Genomic DNA, 23422 nt, shown 5'->3' with positions numbered 1-23422 from the left:
GGCGTAACATTGCAGAGCGATATGAAGTGGGACAAGCATGTAATGGCAGCTGTGGGGAAGGCGGATAGTCGCCTTCGGTTCATTGGTAGAATTTTGAGAAGATGTGGTTCATCTGTAAAGGAGACGGCTTATAAAACACTAATACGACCTATTCTTGAGTACTGCTCGAGCGTTTGGGATCCCTATCAGGTCGGATTGAGGGAGGACATAGAAGCAATTCAGAGGCAGGCTGCTAGACTTGTTACTGATAGGTTTGATCATCACGCGAGTGGTACGGAAATGCTTCAGGAACTCGGGTGGGAGTCTCTAGAGCAGAGGAGGCGTTCTTTTCGTGAATCGCTACTGAGGAAATTTAGAGAACCAGCATTTCAGGCTGACTGCAGTACAATTTTACTGCCGCCAACTTACATTTCGCGGAAAGACCACAAAGACAAGATAAGAGAGATTAGGGCTCGTACAGAGGCATATATGCAGTCATTTCTCCCTCGTTCTGTTTGGGAGTGGAACAGGGAGAGATGCTAGTTGTGGTACGAGGTACCCTCCGCCACGCACCGTATGGTGGATTGCGGAGTATGTATGTAGATGTCTCATATTCAAAAGTACAGTGTGGTGAAAAAGGAATGTTGTCCGAGAACGAAGGTTTGTCCTCTTGTCAACGCCATGTACGTCGCATTGACACCAGATGGAGACACATGACGGAATCATGTCAACGAGCTCCAACCATTTCTCTCTTCAGGGTATTATAACCCTGTTTCAGTTCCAGGTGACGACAATGCGTCTACCCTCGAAGAGGAAGGGGGAGCATCAGCACCATAGCAGCCTACCAACGCCGATCCGCTGCCACCACTAGAGCCGATGGACACACAGCCCAGCAGAGACGGTATGTATTGGGATGGAGGTGGACTTCGCCCATCACAGCACAGTAGCATCCTCCTAGGGGGAAGGGTGGATTTTGTAACTTACGTAGCCACCCCTATCATGTAGTCCACTCCTCTATTATAGTGGTGTGTTGGTGTGTCTACTTCGAGGTGATGCCAATAGTGGCAAGGACTTCAGCGATTGTCGCCAAATGTTGGCAGCGGTGACCACATTATTTCTCCACGCCGCGTTATATGCACCAATTGCGCATAACAGTGGCGTCGCCCTGTTTGTAGAGCCAACTAATGGGGCACACATTATCGCCTGCAGCACCAGCCAATCACACGGATTTAGGATAGGAATCCGCGCGGCTTTGTAGCTAGCAAACAAGTAAGGCAGCTATAATTCACTGGTAGAGTTCATCGGGAGTTCAGCAGAGTACATCAATGGCAGAGCAAAGGGTTCATCATTCCTCGACATCCAGCAGTTATCGTCTTCAGCCAGGATTCTGCCTGCTCTTAGTCAGATGACATCGGGTACGCGGCCTAGAGGTCGCGATAGCAGCAGTCGGAAGTGAAATGGTGACAGCCTGGCTGAAAACTACCACAGCCTCAGTAGTGACATGGTAACTGACTTCAACTCGGAACGGATGTTTACTTCTGGAAGTCACTGTTCTTTATGGAACTTAGATCTTAGCCTGGACAGATTCATTTGCGTTAATCCGAACTGGATATATGTTTGTGTTAATGCTGCAATAAACAATTGTTTTTGTACTTGCAGTAATTATTTGTGTGTAGCGGTGTTGCAGATGACATACAACAATTTGAATACCCAAGGCAGTAGTACACATCATACCAATGATATATTTGATATATGCTACCTTCATGATATTGAAATTTTAATGGCTTGCTGTGATTTGCGGACTTGACAGTACCTGCGTGGCCCCTTGTGTCACCATGACCTGCCGCGCGGGATTAGCCGAGCGGTCTTAGGCGCTGCAGTCATGGGCTGTGCGGCTGGTCCCGGCGGAGGTTCGAGTCCTCCCTCGGGCATGGGTGTGTGTGTTTCTCCTTAAGATAATTTAGGTTAAGTAGTGTGTAAGTTTAGGGACTAATAATCTTAGCAGTTAAATCCCATAAGATTTCACACACATTTGAACATCACCATGATCTCAGTCCTACTAAATTCGTCTTGAACCCCATAGAGACACATATGCGCTTCTTCAAACCAAATACGACAAATTTCCGTAGGTTATGTGCGGCGATTGAGTGCTCACAGATCAGCATGGCTTCGCAAAAGTTTCGGTGTTTCACGGAGTCCACCCCACGTATCTTAGCGCAGACATTAGGGTGAAAAGTACTTCATGCTACTCTGATTGCTCAAGAGTGTTTTGTGCAGCACACCAACTGCTCATATACATGCTCCGTTAAGGGCACAGTTAAAGAATTTTATCGCAGTATCAACCGTTTGTCTCTGTGATCAGTCAGGAAACTCGACACCGAGCCTGAGTACAGCCTGTCACATATCTAGACGACGTCTGGCAGTCTATCATATACAATACGCCCTCGATCGGAAGCTCAAGACTTACTTAAAATTTTCGGTGGAAACATTAATCAGCGTGTGCAAAGTAAGACATTGTGTCAGTGGCCCGGATATACAGAGCGTATCAAAAGAATCATCCGATTTTTAAAAAAATCGTAAGTATTATGTTATTTGAGTTACATGCGTGAACAATGTACTGTTGGAAAGAGCAAACTCTCGAATTTTACATGGATCCCGCTAGATAGTAGCAGTGTGCTCCCACTTCATTTCTAACAAAAATGGTGTCGGGACAACAGAAAGCGTTTTGTGTTCTACGTTTTGCGCAGAGCGAGTCAGTAATAGCTGTTCAGCGTGACTTTCGTACTAGGTATGGTGTGCATCCTCCTTCAGCACAGAGCATTATACGTTGGCATGAACAATTCCGAGAAGCAGGGTGTGTGTGTAAAGGCAAATCGCCGGGCCGTCCCAGAGTGTCTGGCAGACGTCGAACGCATCCGCCATAGTTTCACAAGTAGTTCGCAGAAATCCGTTCGCCGTGCAGCCCGACAGCTCAACATGCCCCCGATGTCCGTCTGGCGTTTCTTGCGTCGACGTTTACACATAAAACCATACAAAATTCAGCTACTGTAAGCTATTCGTGAAGTTGACAAAAAACAACTTGTAGAGTTGTGTAATTTCGTTCTTGGCACGATGGAGAATGACAGTTTTCTTCCACGTTTAGTGTTTAGTGAAGAGGCACAATTCCATTTAAATGGAAAGGTTAATAGTCATAAAGTGAGGATATGTGGTGCGGAACAGTCACATGAAGTTGTACAACATGAGAGGGACTCTTCACAATTTAATGTGTGTTGTGCAGTTTCACGGGGAAAGGTGTATGGTCCATTTTTCTTTGCTGAGAGCACTGTTATGCTTGAGAACTTTCTTTTCCCACAGTTGAAGACTGATTAGAACGACTTCATTTACCAACAGGATGGGGTACCGCCTCACTGTCACCTGGAAGTGCGGGAATTTTTTAATCAAAGGATTACTGAACGATGTATTGGTCGCACTGGACCAAATGATTCAGCCTTACATTACTGGCCCCCAAGGTCACTGGACCTGACTGTATGTGATTACTTCTTGTGGGGGTTTATAAAAGACTCTGCTTATGTGCCTCCATTACCAACAACAATGAATGAACTGAGGCACCGCGTAACAGCAGCTGTGGAAGCTGTAATTAAAGACGTGCTCGCTGCAGTGTAGGAACGATTTGAATTCCGCATTCACATATGCCGGGCAGCTCAATAGGGCGTATGGGACACCTATGAAAATGTATGAAAAAAAACGTTTTGAGTTTCCTGTTCATCAAAAAACAAAATGCATTGTATATGTTTATTGTTTCAGAAATAGAGACGTACCAAATCGGATGAATCTTTTTGATATACGAGGGCAGTTCAATAAGTAATGCAGCACATTTTTTTTCTGAAACAGGGGTTGTTTTATTCAGCATTGAAATACACCAGGTTATTCCCCAATCTTTTAGCTACACAACACTATTTTTCAACGTAATCTCCATTCAATGCTACGGCCTTACGCCACCTTGAAATGAGGGTATGTATGCCTGCACGGTGCCATTCCACTGGTCGATGTCGGAGCCAACGTCGTACTGCATCAATAACTTCTTCATCATCCGCGTAGTGCCTCCCACGGATTGCGTCCTTCATTGGGCCAAACATATGGAAATCCGACGGTGCGAGATCGGGGCTGTAGGGTGCATGAGGAAGAACAGTCCACTGAAGTTGTGTGAGCTCCTCTCGGGTGCGAAGACTTGTGTGAGGTCTTGCGTTGTCATGAAGAAGGAGAAGTTCGTTCAGATTTTTGTGCCTACGAACACGCTGAAGTCGTTTCTTCAATATCTGAAGAGTAGCACAATACACTTCAGAGTTGATCGTTTGACCATGGGGAAGGACATCGAACAGAATAACCCCTTCAGCGTCCCAGAAGACAGTAACCATGACTTTACCGGCTGAGGGTATGGCTTTAAACTTTTTCTTGGTAGGGGAGTAGGTGTGGCGCCACTCCATTGATTGCCGTTTTGTTTCAGGTTCGAAGTGATGAACCCATGTTTCATCGCCTGTATCAATCTTTGACAAGACATTGTCACCCTCAGCCACATGACGAGCAAGCAATTCCGCACAGATGGTTCTCCTTTGCTCTTTAGGGTGTTCGGTTAGACAACGAGGGACCCAGCGGGAACAAACCTTTGAATATCCCAACTGGTGAACAATTGTGACAGCACTACCAACAGAGATGTCAAGTTGAGCACTGAGTTGTTTGATGGTGATCCGTCGATCATCTCGAACGAGTGTGTTCGCACGCTCCGCCATTGCAGGAGTCACAGCTGTGCACGGCCGGCCCGCATGCGGGAGATCAGTCTTGCTTGACCTTGCGGCGATGATGACACACGCTTTGCCCAACGACTCACCGTGCTTTTGTCCACTGCCAGATCACCGTAGACATTCTGCAAGCGCCTATGAATATCTGAGATGCCCTGGTTTTCCGCCAAAAGAAACTGGATCACTGCCCGTTGTTTGCAACGCACATCCGTTACAGACGCCATTTTAACAGCTCCGTACAGCGCTGCCACCTGTTGGAAGTCAATGAAACTATACGAGACGAAGCGGGAATGTTTGAAAATATTCCACAAGAAATTTCCGGTTTTTTCAACCAAAATTGGCCGAGAAAAAAAATGTGTTGCATTACTTATTGATCAGCCCTCGTAGTTCATCCTCTTCCTTCTGATACGGAAGTAGATAATTTGTGAAATATTGAAACACGCTAATCTACATGCATAGCACCGCTAGATTTAGAGAAACATTTTGACAGTTTTCAGTAGAATACGGTTTTGACGTCTGAAGGGAGCGGGAATAAAATGCGAGGATAGGAAAGTTACCCACAACTTATACAGTAACCAATATGCAGTCGAAGAACATTAAAGGGAAGCAGTTGTTGAGAAATTAGTGAGGTAGGTTGTAGTCTATCCACTATGTTACTGTAAGTGCAGAATGAGGAAGCTGTGAAGGAAACCTGGGGGAGATTTGGAAAGGGAATTAAAGTTCAGGGAAATGAAAGAAAATCTTTGAGGTCGATGACTTTGTAATTTGTTAGGGACAGCAAAGAACATGCAAGAGCAGTTGAATGGAATCGGTAGTCTCTGGAAAAGACATTATAAGATGAATATCAAACACAGGTGTAATAGAATCAGACAATGCTAAGAGAATTAGATTAGGAAATAAGGCACTAAAGGAATATTTGATGATGGCCGAAATAGAAGATGTAAAATGCAGACTGGCAATTGCAAGAAAAGCGTTCCTAAGAAACAGAATTTAGTACACACTGAATACTAATCTAAGTGATTGGAAATCTTAACTGGAATTCTTTGTCTCGTGTGTGGCCTTGTATAGAAGTGAAACGAGGATGATTAACAGTTGTACCAAGAAGAGGACAGAAGTTTTTGAACTGTGCTGTTGCAAAAGAATGAAGAAAATTTGATGACCAGGTCAAATAACTGTTTATTGGACACATCCCTAGAATTCGAGGAATCGTTATTGTGGTATAATACCTGTAGATGCAGACCAAGGCTTGACGATGGTAAATAGGTTTGCAGAATTATGATGTTTGCATAGGATACACTAGCGTGGACAGCTGCATCAAATCACTCTACCGACTGAAGATCCTGACAACAACCATAAAATGTGTCATAGTGTATTTGTCAGATCAAAGTACTTTTTGTGTAGTCCTATATTCAGGTTAATGCAATTAGTTAAACTTTCCAAATAAGAATAATTCATCCCTGAAGATGAATGATGTAAGATCCTCCTCAATCCCTTCATTCAACTCCACAGTGTTGAAGGCAAAAATTTCTTTTAATATAAGAATACGTGGAAGACAAAGGATATCTAACCTGATGTTTCAAAAATTGTACTCATATGCGTTCATCTACTGAAAGACGATATTTCTCTTTTGCAGTCCAGAACACCTATTAAGTTTTATTCTCAGCAGTTTGTTCCAGGCGATTTGCATGGTATTCTCCAATTACTGTTTTGCTCTTTTCAAGTAAATTAAGGAAAATCCCTTTAGCGTCTTATAACACACTGACCTTAACATTTCTGGCAGATGAAATGGACTCCGAGAGTTTTAATGCTGGGCTACACGATTGGCAGCCTGATCTGATTACGGTTTAGTTTTATAATATCAAATGGTACACCAACTCATGATTACGGAGTAGAAACTGCGCAAGTGATCGTAAGAAATCAGCGGCTCTCGCAGTTTAGATACTGTCCTTTGGTTATTGCCCGAAGTTGCGACTGCCATTAAGAGGTCGTTAACTGGAATGAGTACAGTCAAGGACGTGCGAAATGGCAGTGGGCCATCTTATCAGGTCCGTTTTTCTTCAGCTTGTCAAAACACGGTGTCATACGAATTGAACTGCTTCATCGATATCAGACCACCGACAGTGATTTTATCCGTTACTGGAACAAACTGTAATATAGACGTAGCTTTAAACTGTGACTATCTGCTTCGTCGAATTACAAATGACAAATCGCTGCCTTTTAAATTTTGAGGAATAACAGCGATTTCATGTAATGTGGACGGTGTAATGTGGACGGGGATTTCAACGGTAATTCTCCCAATTACTGAAGCACAATCTGACGAAATGTTACTACGTAAATTTTTCAGTCATATCTCAACTTTGAGGCGATTTTTTTTTTTTACCAGAAAAACTCTTTCTCGTGCCGCTCGAATTTTCATAACAGTGAGCATATTTCCTTTCGTGGCTTCCGCTTATACCCTTTATCAATGAAAAAATATCTCGTTCTGCTGTTAGTGCGTCAAAATATTCGCTATTCGTCAGTGAGTAAATCAGCCGCCCCCGGTAGCTGAGTCGTCAGCGCGACAGAATGTCAATCCTAAGGGCCCGGGTTCGATTTCAGGCGATTTTCTCCGCTCGGGGACTAGGTGTCGTGTTGTCCTGATCATCGTCATTTCATCCCCATCGACGACAAAGTGGCGTCGAATCGAAAGACTTGCACCCGGCGACCAGTCTACCCGACGGGAGGCCTTAGCCACACGACATTTATTTAGCCCGACGTTGAAAAGTCCGATACTCCTTTTCTTAAAAATTCACTCTTTCAATAGAAAACTTGCCGAGCTGCTCGTTGAATGTAGTACCTTTAGTTACCTGATATTTTGACACAAATATTTTTGCATTGCTCCGAAACAGAATGTGTTGTTCTATGTGTAATCTGAACTATACACGGTGGTCCATTGATAGTGACAGGGCCAAATATCTCACGAAATAAGCATCAAACGAAAAAACTACAAAGAACGAAACTCGTCTAGCTTGAAGGGGGAAACCAGATGGCGCTATTATTGGCCCGCTAGATGGCGCTGCCATAGGTCAAACGAATATCAATTGCGTTTTTTTAAATAGGAATCCCCATTTTTTATTATTATTTGTGTAGTACGTAAAGAAATATGAATGTTTTAGTTGGGCCGCCGCGCGGGATTAGCGGAGCGGTCTTAGGCGCTGCAGTCATGGACTGTGCGGCTGGTCCCGGCGGAGGTTCTAGTCCTCCCTCAGTAATGGGTGTGTGTGTTTGTCCTTAGGATAGTTTACGTTCAGTAGTGTGTAAGCATAGGGACTGATGACTTAGCAGTTAAGTCCCATAAGGTTTCACACACACTTGAACATATTTTTTGGTTGGACCACTGTTTTCGCTTTGTGATAGATGGCGCTGTAATAGTCACAAAAGTATAAGTACGTGGTATCACGTAACATTCCGCCAGTGCGGGCGGTATTTGCTTCGTGATACCTTGTTAAAATGGACCGTTTACCAATTGCGGAAAAGGTCGATATCGTATTGATGTATGGGTATTGTGATCAAAATGCCCAACGGGCGTGTGCTACGTATGCTGCTCAGTATCCTGAACGACATCATCCAAGTATTCGGACTGTTCGCCGGATAGTTACGTTATTTAAGGGAACAGGAAGTGTTCAGCCACATGTGAAACGTCAACCACGACCTGCAACAAATGAGGATGCCCAAGTAGGTGTTTTAGCTGCTGTCGCGGCTAATCCGCACATCAGTAGCAGACAAATTGTGCGAGAATCGGGAATCTCAAAAACGTCGGTGTTGAGAATGCTACATCAACATCGATTGCATGGCGACGTCTTTGAACGTCGTGTACAGTTCTGCCACCGGGCACAAGAGAAATTACGGGACGATGACAGATTTTTTGCACCCGTTCTATTTAGCGACGAAGCGTCATTCACCAACAACGGTAACGTAAACCGGCGTAATATTCACTATTAGGCAACGGAAAATCCACGATGGCTGCGACAAGTGGAACATCAGTAAGCTTGGCGAGTTAATGTATGGTGCGGCATTATGAGAGGAAGGATAATTGGCCCCCATTTTATCGACGGCAATCTAAATGGTGCAATGTATGCTGATTTCCTAAGTAATGTTCTACCGATGTTACTACAAGATGTTTCACTGCATGACAGAATGGCGATGTACTTCCAACATGATGGATGTCCGGCACACAGCTCACGCGCGGTTGAAGAGGTACTGAATAGCATATTTTATGACAGGTGGATTGGTCGCCGAAGCACCATACCATGGCCCGCACGTTCACCGGATCTGACGTCCCCCGATTTCTTTCTGTGGGGAAAGTTTAAGGATATTTGCTATCGTGATCCACCGACAACGCCTGACAACATGCGTCAGCGCATTGTCAATGCATGTGCGAACATTACGGAAGGCGAACTAGTCGCTGTTGAGAGGAATATCGTTACACGTATTGCCAAATGCATTGTGGTTGACGGACATCATTTTGAGCATTTTTGCATTAATGTGGTATTTACAGGTAATCACGCTGTAACACCATGCGTTCTCAAATGGTTCAAATGGCTCTGAGCACTATGGGACTCAACTGCTGAGGTCATTAGTCCCCTAGAACTTAGAACTAGTTAAACCTAACTAACCTAAGGACATCACAAACATCCATGCCCGAGGCAGGATTCGAACCTGCGACCGTAGCGGTCTCGCGGTTCCAGACTGCAGCGCCTTTAACCGCACGGCCACTTCGGCCGGCATGCGTTCTCATAAATGATAAGTTCACAAAGGTACATGTATCACATTGGAAGAACAGAAATAAAATGTTCAAACGTACCTACGTTCTGTATTTTAATTTAAATAACCTACGTGTTACCACTGTTCGTCAAAAATTCTGAGCCATATGTTTGTGACTATTACAGCGCCATCTATCACAAAGCGAAAAAAGTGGTCCAACTAAAACATTCATATTTCTTTAAGTACTACACGAATATGTAATAAAAAATGGGGGTTCCTATTTAAAAAAAACGCTGTTGATATCCGTTTGACATATGGCAGCACCATCTAGCGGGCCAATAGCGCCATCTGGATTCCCCCTTCAAGCTAGATAAGTTTCGTTCTTTGTAGTTTTTTCGTTTGACGCTTATTTCGTGAGATATTTGGCCCGGTCACGATCAATGGACCACCCTGTAGATTTCCTTCCTCCGACCTTTGTTCCCTACACGATCGGAAGTCTCCAACACCCATTACTGTTCATCCTGGAGATTTACAACCAGCTTGTCCAGTCATTTAACTAACCTCGTGTAGTACTACCTTTCGCTAAAGTATGACTTCTAATCTTCGAAAATAGTTTCCACATAGTTATGATACATTATAGTCCAGAATTCGTATGTATTTCCCCCGAAAAATTAGTAGCTGTTGCCAGATTTTTGCATGAACTATTTGGATACACAGACAACATTGTAGTACATCCAATGGCATTCTGTCGGTTTTAGGATTGATTTGAATACGTTAGTCCACCAGGATTATTGTCTTCGAACCACAATGCACTGGTTACTGCATTGCAGGATAAAAAAAATATTAAGCTCACACAGTGACACCAACGTGTTAGCATATTGTGCAAAATGTGTTTGTTTTTGTTATGATCCTCAGCCCTAAAACCTATTCGATGCACCTCTTCATGCTATCTCCTCTGCCAGCGTCTTCATCTATACAAAAATATTGCAGCCTACATCCATTTGATTTGGACAACCCGCCAGGTTAGCCGAGAGCGCTAATGTTCTGCTTCCTGGACTCGGGTAGGTGCGCCGGCGTCGGATCGAATCCGTCTGGCGGATTAACGACGAGGACCTGTGCGCTGGCCAGCCTGGATGAGATTTTTAGGCGGTTTTCCACATCCCCCTATGTGAATATCAGGCTGGTACCCACGTCCCGCTTCAGTTACACGACTCGCAAACATTTCAAACTCGTTTGTACTATTTCATGATTTACACTAGATGCAGACAGCTGGGGTACACTGATTCCATCCCAGGGGGTACAAGGTGGCGGCAGGAAGGGCATTCGACCACCCCTTTCGAAATAACCATGCTAAATCCGATTGTAACAGTGACGACCCTGCTCAAATTGCGGGACAGAGGCTCAAGCAATAGATAGATAGATCCATTTGAATTTGCTTACTATAGTCAAGCCTTAGCCTCCCTCTACAATTTTACTCCCCCTCCCCCCCCCCCAAAAAAAGAAGATTCCTTGATGCATTAGGATGTGTCCAATCGACTGATCCCTTCTTTTAGTTGTGTTGTCCCCTAAATCATAAATTTATGTTCTCCCCATTTCGATTCAGTACCTGCTCAAGAGTTATCCAAACTATCCATTAATCTTCAACATTCTTCTACAGCACCAAATTTCAAACGCCTCTTTTCTCTTCCTCTCTCAGCAATTTTTTTTAAGGTGCCACTTCCACTTCTGTGCAGTGCTACACTCCAGAGAAACATCTTCAGGAAAGACTTTGTAACACTTAAACCTATCTTTTTTCAGAAACGCTTTTCTTGCTGTTGCATGTCCTCGCTTTGTACCCTCTCTGTTTCAACCATCATCAGTTATTTTGATGGCCAAACACCAAAACTCCTCTACTACTTTTGATATCTCATTTCCTAACGTAATTCCGTCAGCATTGCCTGATTAAATTCCTCTACTCTTATGCTAGTTTTGTTGATAATTCTCCTGCAACTTTTTTCAAGACATTGTCCATTGCGTTCAATTGAGTTTCCCCTCCGCTCTTCTATTAGATCATCTGAAAAAAATTCAGTGTTTCAGTTATCCAGTTAAAAGAAGTAATCCAGTGTCAAAATTGTCCCTTTATTTGTTCTCACATTCCTGTGTCACACTACTCAGTTTTATTATATTTTCGTTATTTGGAATATGTAAAGTCGAGTATGCCTCTGTGGTGAAAGTAGAGAATTACATCTGGAAATAATGATAATAATAGTAATATTTGATATGCTTTTAAAGAATTCTGCACAGTCCTCAATCTCATTTCTGAAATTTGTAACGTGGAGAGTAAAAACTGTTAGCAAATAGTCTTGTCGTCTTTTTGCAGCTGTACGGCGTATATCCACAAATGGTCCATCTCTCTGCTTCGTTCTTTCTTATGAAAACTTCATCTTTCCTCTTTACATATCTAAGTAACATTAAATCTTGCAATAATTTAGCCCCTCTATCCCAAAACAGTTTTCAGTATTGCTTTTGCTCATCATAGTCAGTAGTCCAAAAATACCTGAAAAGATTACATGTACGAAATTACCATTAATATGTATTTTTACCCTTAATATTACAGATGGAGGCTAGTAAAATACAGAAACAATTTTACCTTTGTCTGCAGTATTTGTCGGCTTTCTAGAACCTCTTCTTTTCATTTCCAATCGTAAGAGAAAGTAACTTTTCCGGCGGTTTCTGTCACGTTTTGCGATACTTCTTTTCCAAGCCCTAACGTCTCTTTTCCATTTTCTACGTTTACATAAAGGTTCACAAATTTCAACACCTGTGTCTTCCTTTTTACTGCAGTTACCTGAATCACCTTCACTTGTGGAGGATTCTGAGTAATTATTTATTACACTTACATCTGCAGACATCTCACGTGCCGCTGCCATGTTCTCCAACTAACGTTACTAATGCGACATTGTTTGGTTCCGTGAACTAATAGTGGCACGCACAGCTGTCAACTTCGTAAGCTGCTGACCTCTAGGAGAGGTATACAGAACTAAGACACAGATTGCTGGATAGCGGATACTGAGTGGATTTCAAGAAAGATGGCACTGCAATAATAGCGTAAATAGATTTACGCTGTTGTTGTTTCCAGGTCCTCAATATCATCACATGCTCCATGCCTGCAAATTTAGCACAAAGCTCGTTCTTCGTCAGTTAAATCTTTAAATTCTTTCTTCCTGGTGTTCTAATGTCGTTCCATAGTAAATTTGCGGTATCCCTCGATTATGCGACTGTATACTGCGTAACAGATATCGAGAATTCTTATACTTTTCTTTTGTTTTAGCCATTCATTTCCAAGGCACGTGACAATATATCGCTAGACTGCCTCTGTTATGTGCTAACTTCAACGTGACCGGTGAACTTATTTAATACCTTGAACAAGTAGCGAATAGTACGCAGTACTGACACTACGATTCTGCCGGTCGAACCGATCGAAAACTACCGCACCGCAATGCTAAATGAAGTGCACAGGAAAACCGAGACAGTTCGGGCCGAGCGAGTCTCGGTCTGCATGCAGCCTGCACATCGTGTCTGCGTGCAGTTTGACGCACAATGGCCGACCTTGTTTCCGGTAGAGATCAGAAAAAAGTTCCGTACACTCGCCTGAAATTCTCCAGCGAGTCCTGTAACTTCATCTCCGAACTCGGTTCTCCGTGTGATCGCTGCAGACCACTAGTCACCTGAATATGTTGTCGGGTACAAATGGACACGACTCGCTCAGAAAGAAGAGCGAGTACACGAGTTCGCAAGTATATCCGCGAACTCGTACGAATTGCCGCTAAATATGCAACCATTTTGAAGGAAATTTCTACCATTGAACTATAAATTACTGTTCATTTATTTCAGAGAATCATGATTTCGGGTTTATAGCCATTCTCAAATGCAAACTGAAATGTCAGAAAATGCCCTAGGTGCCCAAATAAAGGAGGCAACCACTGAGCATGACGATTATTACACTACTGGCCATTAAAATTGCTACACCAAGAAAAAGATTACGTGCTACAGACGAGAAATTTAACCGACAGGAAGAAGATGCTGTGATATGCAAATTATTAACTTTCCAGAGCATTCACAAGAGGTTGGCGCCGGTGGCGACACCTACAACTTGCTGACACGAGGAAAGTTTCCAACCGATTTCTCATACACAAACAGCAGTTGACGGGCGTTGCCTGGTCAAACGTTGTTGTGATACCTCGTGTAAGGAGGAGAAATGCGTACCATCACGTTTCCGACTTTGATAAAGGTCGAATTGTAGCCTATCGCGATTGCGGTTTATCGTATCGGGACATAGCTGCTCGCATCGGTCGAGATCCAATGACTGTTAGCAGAATACGGAATCGGTAGGGTCAGGAGGGTACTACGGAACGCCGTGCTGGATCCCAACGGCCTCGTATCACTAGCAGTCGAGATGACTGGCATCTTATCCACATGGCTGTAACGGATCGTGCAGCCACGTCTCGATCCCTGAGTAAACAGATGGGGACGTTTGCAAGACAACAACCATCTGCACGAACAGTTCGACGACGTCTGTAGCAGCATGGACTATCAGCTTGGAGACCACGGCTGCGGTTACCCTTGGCGCTGCATCACAGACAGCAGCGCCTGCGATGGTGTACTCAACGACGAACCTGGGTGCACGAATGGCAAAACGTCATTTTTTCGGATGAATCCAGATTCTGTTTACAGCATCATGATGGTCGCATCCGTGTTTGGCGACATCGCGGTGAACGCACATTGAAAGCGTGTATTCGTCATCGCCATACTGGTGTATCACCCGGCGTGACGGTATGGGGTGCCATTGGTTACACGTCTCGGTCACCTCTTGTTCGCATTGACGGCACTTTGAACAGTGGACGTTACATTTCAGATGTGTTACGACCCGTGGCTCTACCCTTCATTCGATCCTTGCGAAACCCGACATTTCAGCAGCATAATGCGCGACCGCATGTTGCGGGTCCTGTACGGGCCTTTCTGGATACAGAAAATGTTCGACTGCTACCCTGACCAGCACATTCTCCAGATCTCTCACCAATTGAAAACGCCTGGTCAATGGTGGCCGAGCAACTGGCTCGTCACAATACGCCAGTCACTACTCTTGATGAACTGTGGTATTGTGTTGAAGCTGCATGGGCAGCTGTACCTGTACACGCCATCCAAGCTCCGTTTGACTCAATGCCCAGGCGTATCAAGGCCGTTATTACGGCCAGAGGTGGTAGTTCTGGGTACTGATTTCTCAGGCTCTATGCACCGAAATTGCGTGAAAATGTAATCACATGTCAGTTCTAGTATAATATATTTGTCCAATGAATACTCGTTTATCATCGGCATTTTTTCTTGGTGTAGCAATTTTAATGGCCAGTAGTGTACCTACCAATATAATGGCTGATCGGTCACCTGTGAAAATTTTACTGTTTCTTCTTCACCTCCTGCTTTTGCTTTTTCGGCTTCATTGGAGCACTTCAGTAAATCATTTTCTGCCCATCTTCCTCAATAGATTTTCTTTCCAAATTTCCCAGTCTTTTCATTTGTTCTGTCTTTTTTGTCGTTTGTCATCTGTAAATACCCTTTTTAATGCTTGTCGTTTGTCTATTTTTGGTTGAAATCTTATTTTTATGTTTTCTCAGTTTCTGCAACATTTTAAGTTTTGTTTTGCAAATCGTCCAGGGTTAATTCTAGCTCTTTCAAATTCTCCCAGATTTCTCTTTTCCATCCTACTTGTTGCATCATGTTCCGAAGGTTCTCTATAATTTTTTTTAGTGATCTTGTTTCTGGCGTCCTCATCGTGTGACCCAAAAATAGTATCTGTAATAGGCGCCTATTCACTGTGCACTACCTCATTTGGCACTAACCGCCACTGTCCAACTTTTGGATATTTCTTATTTATGCATTTTTAACTATTCTTCTCTCTAATTTTAGGATTCTGTCGACTCCATTTTTCTGGGTGACTTTGAAAACATTTTCCCTTCCGTATGTAACGTCTGGTTGAACCACCGTTACTAATTTAGCTCTGACTCATAGACTTTTATACTGTATTTAAACCATGTTAATTTTTAAGTTTTTATCATTTTGTCAGTTCTTTTTTGCCATGCTCGCTTCTCGTCCAAGCTGTATGTTGTAATTCATCGTAGGTATTTTAATTGTTTCACTGTTTTTGCTCTCCTGTTATTTACTGTTATGTGGTTGATTATTAGTGTATCTGTCACCATTATCTCAGTCTTTTCGAATCATATCTCGTGTCCAATTTTTTGTGCTCTATTTTTTAGGCTTGTTATTTGATTTCTGGACTCTTGAATGTTATTAGCTAGTAAAGCTAAGTCATGTGCGAAACTGTTTATACATACATTTATATAGATAAAAAAATTTCAAAACATACTGTAAATGTATTTTAATATTTAATATTTATTCAGAAAATGTCTAACAATTAAGTTCACATACGCACGCTTTTGAGACGTTATCAGCCCTGTAACAGCAGTACCAGAAAATATGCGTGAGAATGAAGTGTGATCTCTAGATGGTGATTATTTATTAAAATAAATTACATAAATGATTGATAAGCTATACAACTCGCTGTTAGCTTATAAACGCAAGTTGCAGTGACCAAATGAATACGGAAATAAGGCGCTCTTTGGGTCAGGGATAAAATAGTGCCTTTGCTCTGTGCAGAGTTTTCTTTGACTCTGCACATATTTTTTCTCGTAGTGAAGGTGGAATAAACAAGGATACAATCATTTTGTTTGCATTGGACCAACTTTGTATCTTTTCCATCTGAAGCGTGGACTATAGCATGAAACTTATTCCAGACATCACTCCTCTAAAGGAACGCATTTGCAATTGCGTAATTAGCATCAACTGATTTTCGTCTTACAGCCTCCATAGCCTCACAAGACACAGCTTCGTTAAAGGTCATTTAATGCCGACAATTTTTTCAGTGCTACTTTCATGCAGCCAGATCATGTACTCATTTTCCATACTAATAGTAAGTCACGACTAGCCTTACACTGATGTATTCCTCACAAAGAGAGAACGAGTTGACAAGTATGAAGCAACCTTAGTACAACAGCTCTGACTCGTCATCCTACCTCAACTATAGTGGGAACGATGGAAGCCCGTTAGCAATGCCTCGATTTGTGAAAAATGCAACTGATAATATTAGACTCATACTCGTTGTGTTTCTGATCTCCAGTTCTAGCTGTTATGCTGTCTTTGACAATATTACAATGTCATCGATAACCTCAAAGTTTTTATTTGTTCTCCCTGAACTTCATTTTCCTTTTCAAATTTCTCCTTCATTTTCTTTAACGTTTGCTCAGTGTACAGTTTAAATATCATCAGGGATAGGTTACAGCCCTGTCGCACTCCCATCTTAATTACTGCTTCCCTTTCACGTCTTTCGGCTCGTTATAAGTGCTGTGTAGATTCTGAGAGAAACATAGTGGAGGAGAGCGTTGTGCACATGGCCTAGACGGGCACATTGTGGTGCAGTCAGTTGATGGCAGCGACCTCAGCACTCTGACATGGAGTACGGCCTTACATGGCTGACGACACATGGTGGTGAATTTTGAGACTGTCGATGGGGTTCTCTCCCTTGTGGTGTTTATCTGAACAAAGACATAAACATTTCTATCCTTTCCCAACAGTGGATGCGGTTGTCTAACCATAGCATAAGTGGACTCTACCATCACATGAAATGATTTTTTAATATCCCACCAGAAAAGGATTCAGTACTTAGAACATATGAAATATGACAACCATATATGCTGTGCCAGTATAATCAGGTCACCCATTTTGGATTGCCATCTTGAACTCTGACATCAGATGGCAGGATCAGTATCCCAGCGTCCACTATGTTGGATCACCATCATGAATTCTGGTGTCATAGGTCTGAGTCAGCATTCCAAGTCAGCCATTGGCATTCTGTCATCATAAGTCTGTGCAAGTATTCCAGGTCAGCAATCTTAGAGTACCTTTTACAATTATGATGTCATAGGGCTTGGTCAGTATCCCACGTCAGCGATCTTGGATCGCTATCTTAAACTATCACGTCATAGGGCTGACTAAGCAGTGGAATGATAGCGGTGCTGGTGCACGTTTCATATCAAATTGATTTGCAAATTAATTAAATTGAGCAATTAATTATCTCCCACCTGCTCACCCACCCTGGGTCACGTCATTTGTTTTGCCCTGCAAGCACGTGGGTCCTCGCCCCCCCTCCCAATACCTCCCCCTCCTCCACATACCCTATTGCCAGGAAATTCTAAATGTGGTGGGAAATTCAAAAAAATGATGGTAATTTCAAAAATAGCAGGAATTTCGTTGTTCTAGGGCTGTGCTGACATCCCACCTCAACCACCTCAACCACTCCCACAGAAATTGACGGCAAATTCAAAATAACGATGCCTTTCCGAGACTCAAAACTAGTCCTTCTGGATGGAAAGTCCAAGTGCACATACAGACACATGGAAACTGCCCAGACGCAGGAGAGGAAGGTTAGGTTACTGTAGTTCATTTATTTTGGTTGGCAAACTGAAGTAAAGATGGTCTTAATTATGTAATTAACCATTAAGATTGGACCTAATTAAACAACTATATGCGTAATGCTCCTTACAAGGAACACCTAAAATCGCAATACAGCTCAAAAGTTAATGATGTCATAAAACTGCCGGGAAAAAATTCACACTGCCACTCGAAACTAGTAGCAGACGTACTCAAACTCTACATAGGACGATCCCCTCACCTACAAGACAGTGGGAAAGAAGCAGAAGTGGAAGGTACTATCTTCATTTTTGGTTGAAATTGTGCGCAACTGACGAGATGCTGGTGTTGGACAGAGAGAAGTTTGATAAGTTTATTATCTGTATGCATACAGCTGTGGATTGTATCTATCGCTGTCTGACGTCAGAGTTCGCTGTAGATACCTCCCGCTGCATTGCTCAACAATCATCCTGCAGCTCAGGTGATCGAAATTCAGGATGCCAATACACATTACCAAAAACGAAGGAAAATGCTTTACTGTTCTAATTACACATCGAAATGGTCGTGAAAAAAAAACAGCACTCATAAACAATGGGTCATAATGCAACACATGTACCTGCGATTGGGAAAGATCAGCGTCCCAAAATATTGCACCAGGAGAGAGGGGCGGCAGATGTACATGTGTTCTTCTTGATGTGCGGTCATGAACCAACCAGCTTAGAGCCAATCTTACCTCCCCCCTACCATCCCTCTTCCCTCCCTCTCCCCACCATGGGTAGGGGATATAGGCCTGTTCTATCTTGTCACTGATGGTCGAGAAAGAGATCCATCTGGCGGCAGTGACATACTGTCTCTGGTCTGCGGCAGTCAGTCACAGATGAACACCTCCTGCAATCTGTTAAAGATATTTTTCAGAAAGATTGTACCCCATCTGGAACAACAACGAAATTCTGGAAAACTCTCCATATTACTTTCTTCAAATGGAGAGCTGCTACTGGTTCTGCATGCCTGCAGCACCTGTCTCAGCAGATAGATGTGGCAGGCCATAGCCAGACGTCAATGCAGTCGGTCCGTGCTGATGATGTCGACATACACAATAGGCTGCGAAGCTGGTGGGCCACAGACAAAAGCGAGATAAATGATGGATACTCCAACTATGAGCTGTTTGCCCAAACTGCAACTGCATGCCACCTACGCCCCCGGCATACCATCCCCACAAGGGCTCACCATTCTGTGAGAAAAACACAATTGTATTCATTACACCTCTTATAAGCGAGCATCTATTAAAAAGGAAAAAGAAAACACAATCGCAATGATAATAAATGTCATGTTGCCATGAAAATAGGTACGGTCCATTTCCTTTTACTTTCATGAGCAAAATCGGTATAGTCTGACAGATTCATCACGTTCAAATTATAAATTGTTGTGCACAACATTACAATCTTTTCAGACAGTTGAATTATCAATGTACCAGTCATTCTTTTACATTCGACTGCAGGATACAATTCACATCTCTGTCTTCCCCTTTCTACAGCACTGCTGCCAATTACAGACGACCGAACTGCAGAGGTCAGTGCTATACATCTGACAGAAGTATTAATCCAGCTCACATCTCCTATACATGTCTACCCTGCGTAAAATGGAAAAAAAAACATCCACTATTTTGCTACAAAGGCAATGGATCACTGCAGAATGCACACATTATTTCGAAACTGTCATCAGTGTAAAAAAAGCAAGAATGTAAACACCGATGAAGAAAAAACACAGTTAAAAGATTTCTTTCAGTTTGATGAGCAAACTTACATGACTTCAGAGCGTCCCTTGCGTTAAAATGAATGTCTGTAAATAAATTTCCATGCATGTATTTATTATAAACATTTCAGAATGTGAAATAATATTACAAAATACAGCCTTTCACTTCATTTGGTTCCATGTCACAAAAAATGAAATCCTTTTACGTTCGACAACGACAAGCTATACTTCAAGAGGACATTATTGTTTTGTACACTATGGCAGGTCACGTTTTACCAGTGCATTGCTATCTCCCAATGGCATTTACAAAACGTAAAGAAAAAAAAATTGTGAGAGCGTGCCTTGTAATAAAACCTATTAACGTCACCTAGTAGAGAACATATTTTTTAACACACAATACTTACAATAATAATAAAAACAGTCTTGCTTCCACGAGAATAGATACAGTCGACTTCTCTTAGTTTTATAAGTAAAATCAGTGTTGTTTGAGATCATTCTACATGTTCAAATTATAAACTATCATGCATGAGGATAATCCTTTCATTGCAGATGTATGAAGTACCGATACAAATCAACGTCTATACAGTCATATATTACATTCAAGAGCACTCCTTATCATTATTTTGTAACATCCAGAGTAGGTAAAAAAAGCTGCAAAATATCTGCATCCAAACTTTAACCAGTCATATCATTCCTTGTAATAGAACCTCCTTCTTTACAGACGAATGGAAAAACTGGTAGAAGCCGACCTTGGCGAAGATCAGTTTGGATTCCGCAGAAATGTTGGAACACGTGAAGCAATACCGACCCTACGACTTATCTTAGAAAATAGATTAAGGAAAGGCAAACCTACATTTCTAGCATTTGTAGACTTAGAGAAAGCTTTTGACAATGTTGACTGGAATACTCTCTTTCAAATTCTAAGGGTGGCAGGGGTAAAATACAGGGAGCGAAAGGCTATTTACAATTTGTACAGAAATCAAATGGCAGTTATAAGAGTCGAGGGACATGAAAGGGAAGCAGTGGTTGGGAAGGGAGTGAGACAGGGCTGTAGCCTCTCCCCGATGTTATTCAATCTGTATATTGAGCAAGCAGTAAAGGAAACAAAAGAAAAGTTCGGAGTAGGTATTAAAATCCACGGAGAAGAAATAAAAACGTTGAGGTTCGCCGATGACATTGTAATTCTGTCAGAGACAGCAAAGGACTTGGAAGAACAGTTGAACAGAATGGACAGTGTCTTGAAAGGAGGATATAAGATGAACATCAACAAAAGCAAAACGAGGATAATGGAATGTAGTCCAATTAAGTCGGGTGATGCTGAGGGTATTAGATTAGGGAATGAGACACATAAGAAGAAGTAGATGAGTTATGCTATGTGGGGAGCAAAATAACTGATGATGGTCGAAGTAGAGAGGATATAAAATGTAGACTGGCAATGGCAAGGAAAGCGTTTCTGAAGAAGAGAAATTTGTTAACATCTAGTATAGATTTAAGTGCCAGGAAGTCGTTTCTGAAAGTATTTGAATGGATTGTAGCCATGTATGGAAGTGAAACATGGACGATAAATAGCTTAGACAAGAAGAGAATAGAAGCTTTCGAAATGTGGTGCTACAGAAGAATGCTGAAGATTAGATGGGTAGATCACATAACTAATGAGGAGGTATTAAATAGAATTGGGGAGAAGAGGAATTTGTGGCACAACTTGACAAGAAGAAGGGACCGGTTGGTAGGACATGTTCTGAGGCATCAAAGGATCACAAATTTAGCATTGGAGGGCAGCGTGGAGGGTAAAAATCGTAGAGGGAGACCAAGAGATGAATACACTAAGCAGATTCAGAAGGATGTAGGTTGCAGTAAGTACTGGAAGACGAAGGAGCTTGCACAGGATAGAGTAGCATGGAGAGCTGCATCAAACCAGTCTCAGGGCTGAAGACAACAATAACAACAACAACAATAACAATTTAGCACATTTCTCTCTTCTGATATATCGAAAAACAAATACTGTCTGCGTGTTGACATCCAACATATTACATATACATGTAGTGGGAAATTAGAGGTGACCAGTGATTGAATCGCTTTCACAGACCTGTGTAAAGTTTTGTCGCCTGTACTGGAGGAAGACCATATCCCACAGACTATCAAACACAAGAGAGGGGTCCTGTGTTGTTCTTTCATAAGCATTGTTTTTCAGTTGTAAAACATCCAAGCAGTGTATGGCTACAGTTTCGTACATTGCCATACATTTTGCTTTTTACTATGACTTGGTCCATGTCAGGTGCTAAACCGACATTAACACATTTCAATCCATTGACTCTCACAGAAAGCTGGACAGTGCTTGGTGTAAACTAAGCTGCTCCCACAACAAACGGGATGGTAGAAATAAAAAAAATAGGCGATGGCTCTTATTGATAAAAATGTGAAAGACATCGTAACGTATGGGAACTGGAGTAGTTCTTGGCATTGTGGAGCATTTACAACCAGTTGTCTGAAGGTGATGACCTATACATTTAATCTCATCTTCCACAGTGACAGGGTAGCAGACGTCTCACTGTTCCATTTTGAAGAGACCATGAGCATTGGTACCTCATTTTGCAGTCATGTACATGATCACTGTTCCAGTGTTGACTACTGCTGAAGGGTGCTGTTCACAACATGCGTGTGGTAGTAGAAATGAAAAAGGTACTGTCATCTTATTGGTGAAAAAATTGTGGAGGGCATTGCAGCATGTGGAAATAGGATGTGTCTGCAGCATTGAGGATTGTCTACGTTTAGACCCATGTTCCACAGTGACAAGTAGCAGATGTCCAGTGCTCATCCAAGACACTGTTACGGAAACAAATGTGTCAAATGTGGATACCAAATTTGGTATAGTACCTGTGGAACGAGATAAACAGGAAACAGTAATGCAGAAAATAGAACCAGGAAGTATGCAAGAAATGTTTGCAGCGTTAAAGGGTTGTATAAAAGATGGACATACTAATTTGGCTGAAACAATCGGTCAGAAAATTGAAAAGGAAACTAGTGATTTTAATCAGAAAATCAGTAAACATGATGAAAAACTTGAAAAGCAAACTAGTGATTTTAATGAAAAATTGAAAAGCAGACTGTTGTTTTAAAATAAATGTGGAAAAATGATTGGAATTCGTTAGAAAGTAAAGTGGATGGAAAAATTTCTCAGGTTGAGAATAACTACCAACACGCCGGCCGCGGTGGCCGAGCGGTTCTAGGCGCCTAGTCGGGAACCACGCGACTGCTACGGTCGCAGGTTCGAATCCTGCCTCGGGCATGGATGTGTGTGATGTCCTTAGGTTATTAGGTTTAAGTAGTTCTAAGTTCTAGGGGATTGATGACAACAGCTGTTAAGTCCTATAGTGCTCAGAGCCATTTGAACCATTTAACTACCAACACTCCACTAAAACTGTACAAAGTGAATTAACAGATGCTTTGAAAGAAGTTGCTATTAGAAAGAAACAAAGGGTAGATTTGATAAGAGAAAGTGTATAGAAAGTAGAGGTCAAAATAGCGGCGGAGAGTCTATGTATGTAAATGATCACAAATTGTTAAACAGGAAGATCAGTTCTGAATAATTCAAATGTATGAATGAAGTAAAAAGTGTGTCTGACCGAGTGGGCGTGTCTGCAGAAAATGTTCTT

The 23422-nt window shown here is 42.3% G+C and overlaps 1 long non-coding RNA gene across 1 annotated transcript in view; it reads left to right on the top strand.

Moving 5' to 3' along the window:
• LOC126471144 (uncharacterized) overlaps positions 1–23422 on the top strand; it is a 265310-nt gene that overhangs the window by 225810 nt on the left and 16078 nt on the right. Inside the window, exon 2 of the long non-coding RNA XR_007586299.1 lies at positions 758–880. This is a non-coding gene — a long non-coding RNA (uncharacterized LOC126471144). The remainder of the gene's footprint in view (positions 1–757; positions 881–23422) is intronic.

This window comes from Schistocerca serialis, chromosome 3, assembly GCF_023864345.2.
Source record: "Schistocerca serialis cubense isolate TAMUIC-IGC-003099 chromosome 3, iqSchSeri2.2, whole genome shotgun sequence".
Taxonomy (NCBI): Eukaryota; Metazoa; Arthropoda; class Insecta; order Orthoptera; family Acrididae; genus Schistocerca; species Schistocerca serialis.
Note: the sequence above shows the minus strand (reverse complement) of the source record. Positions and strands in the feature narration are given on the sequence as shown.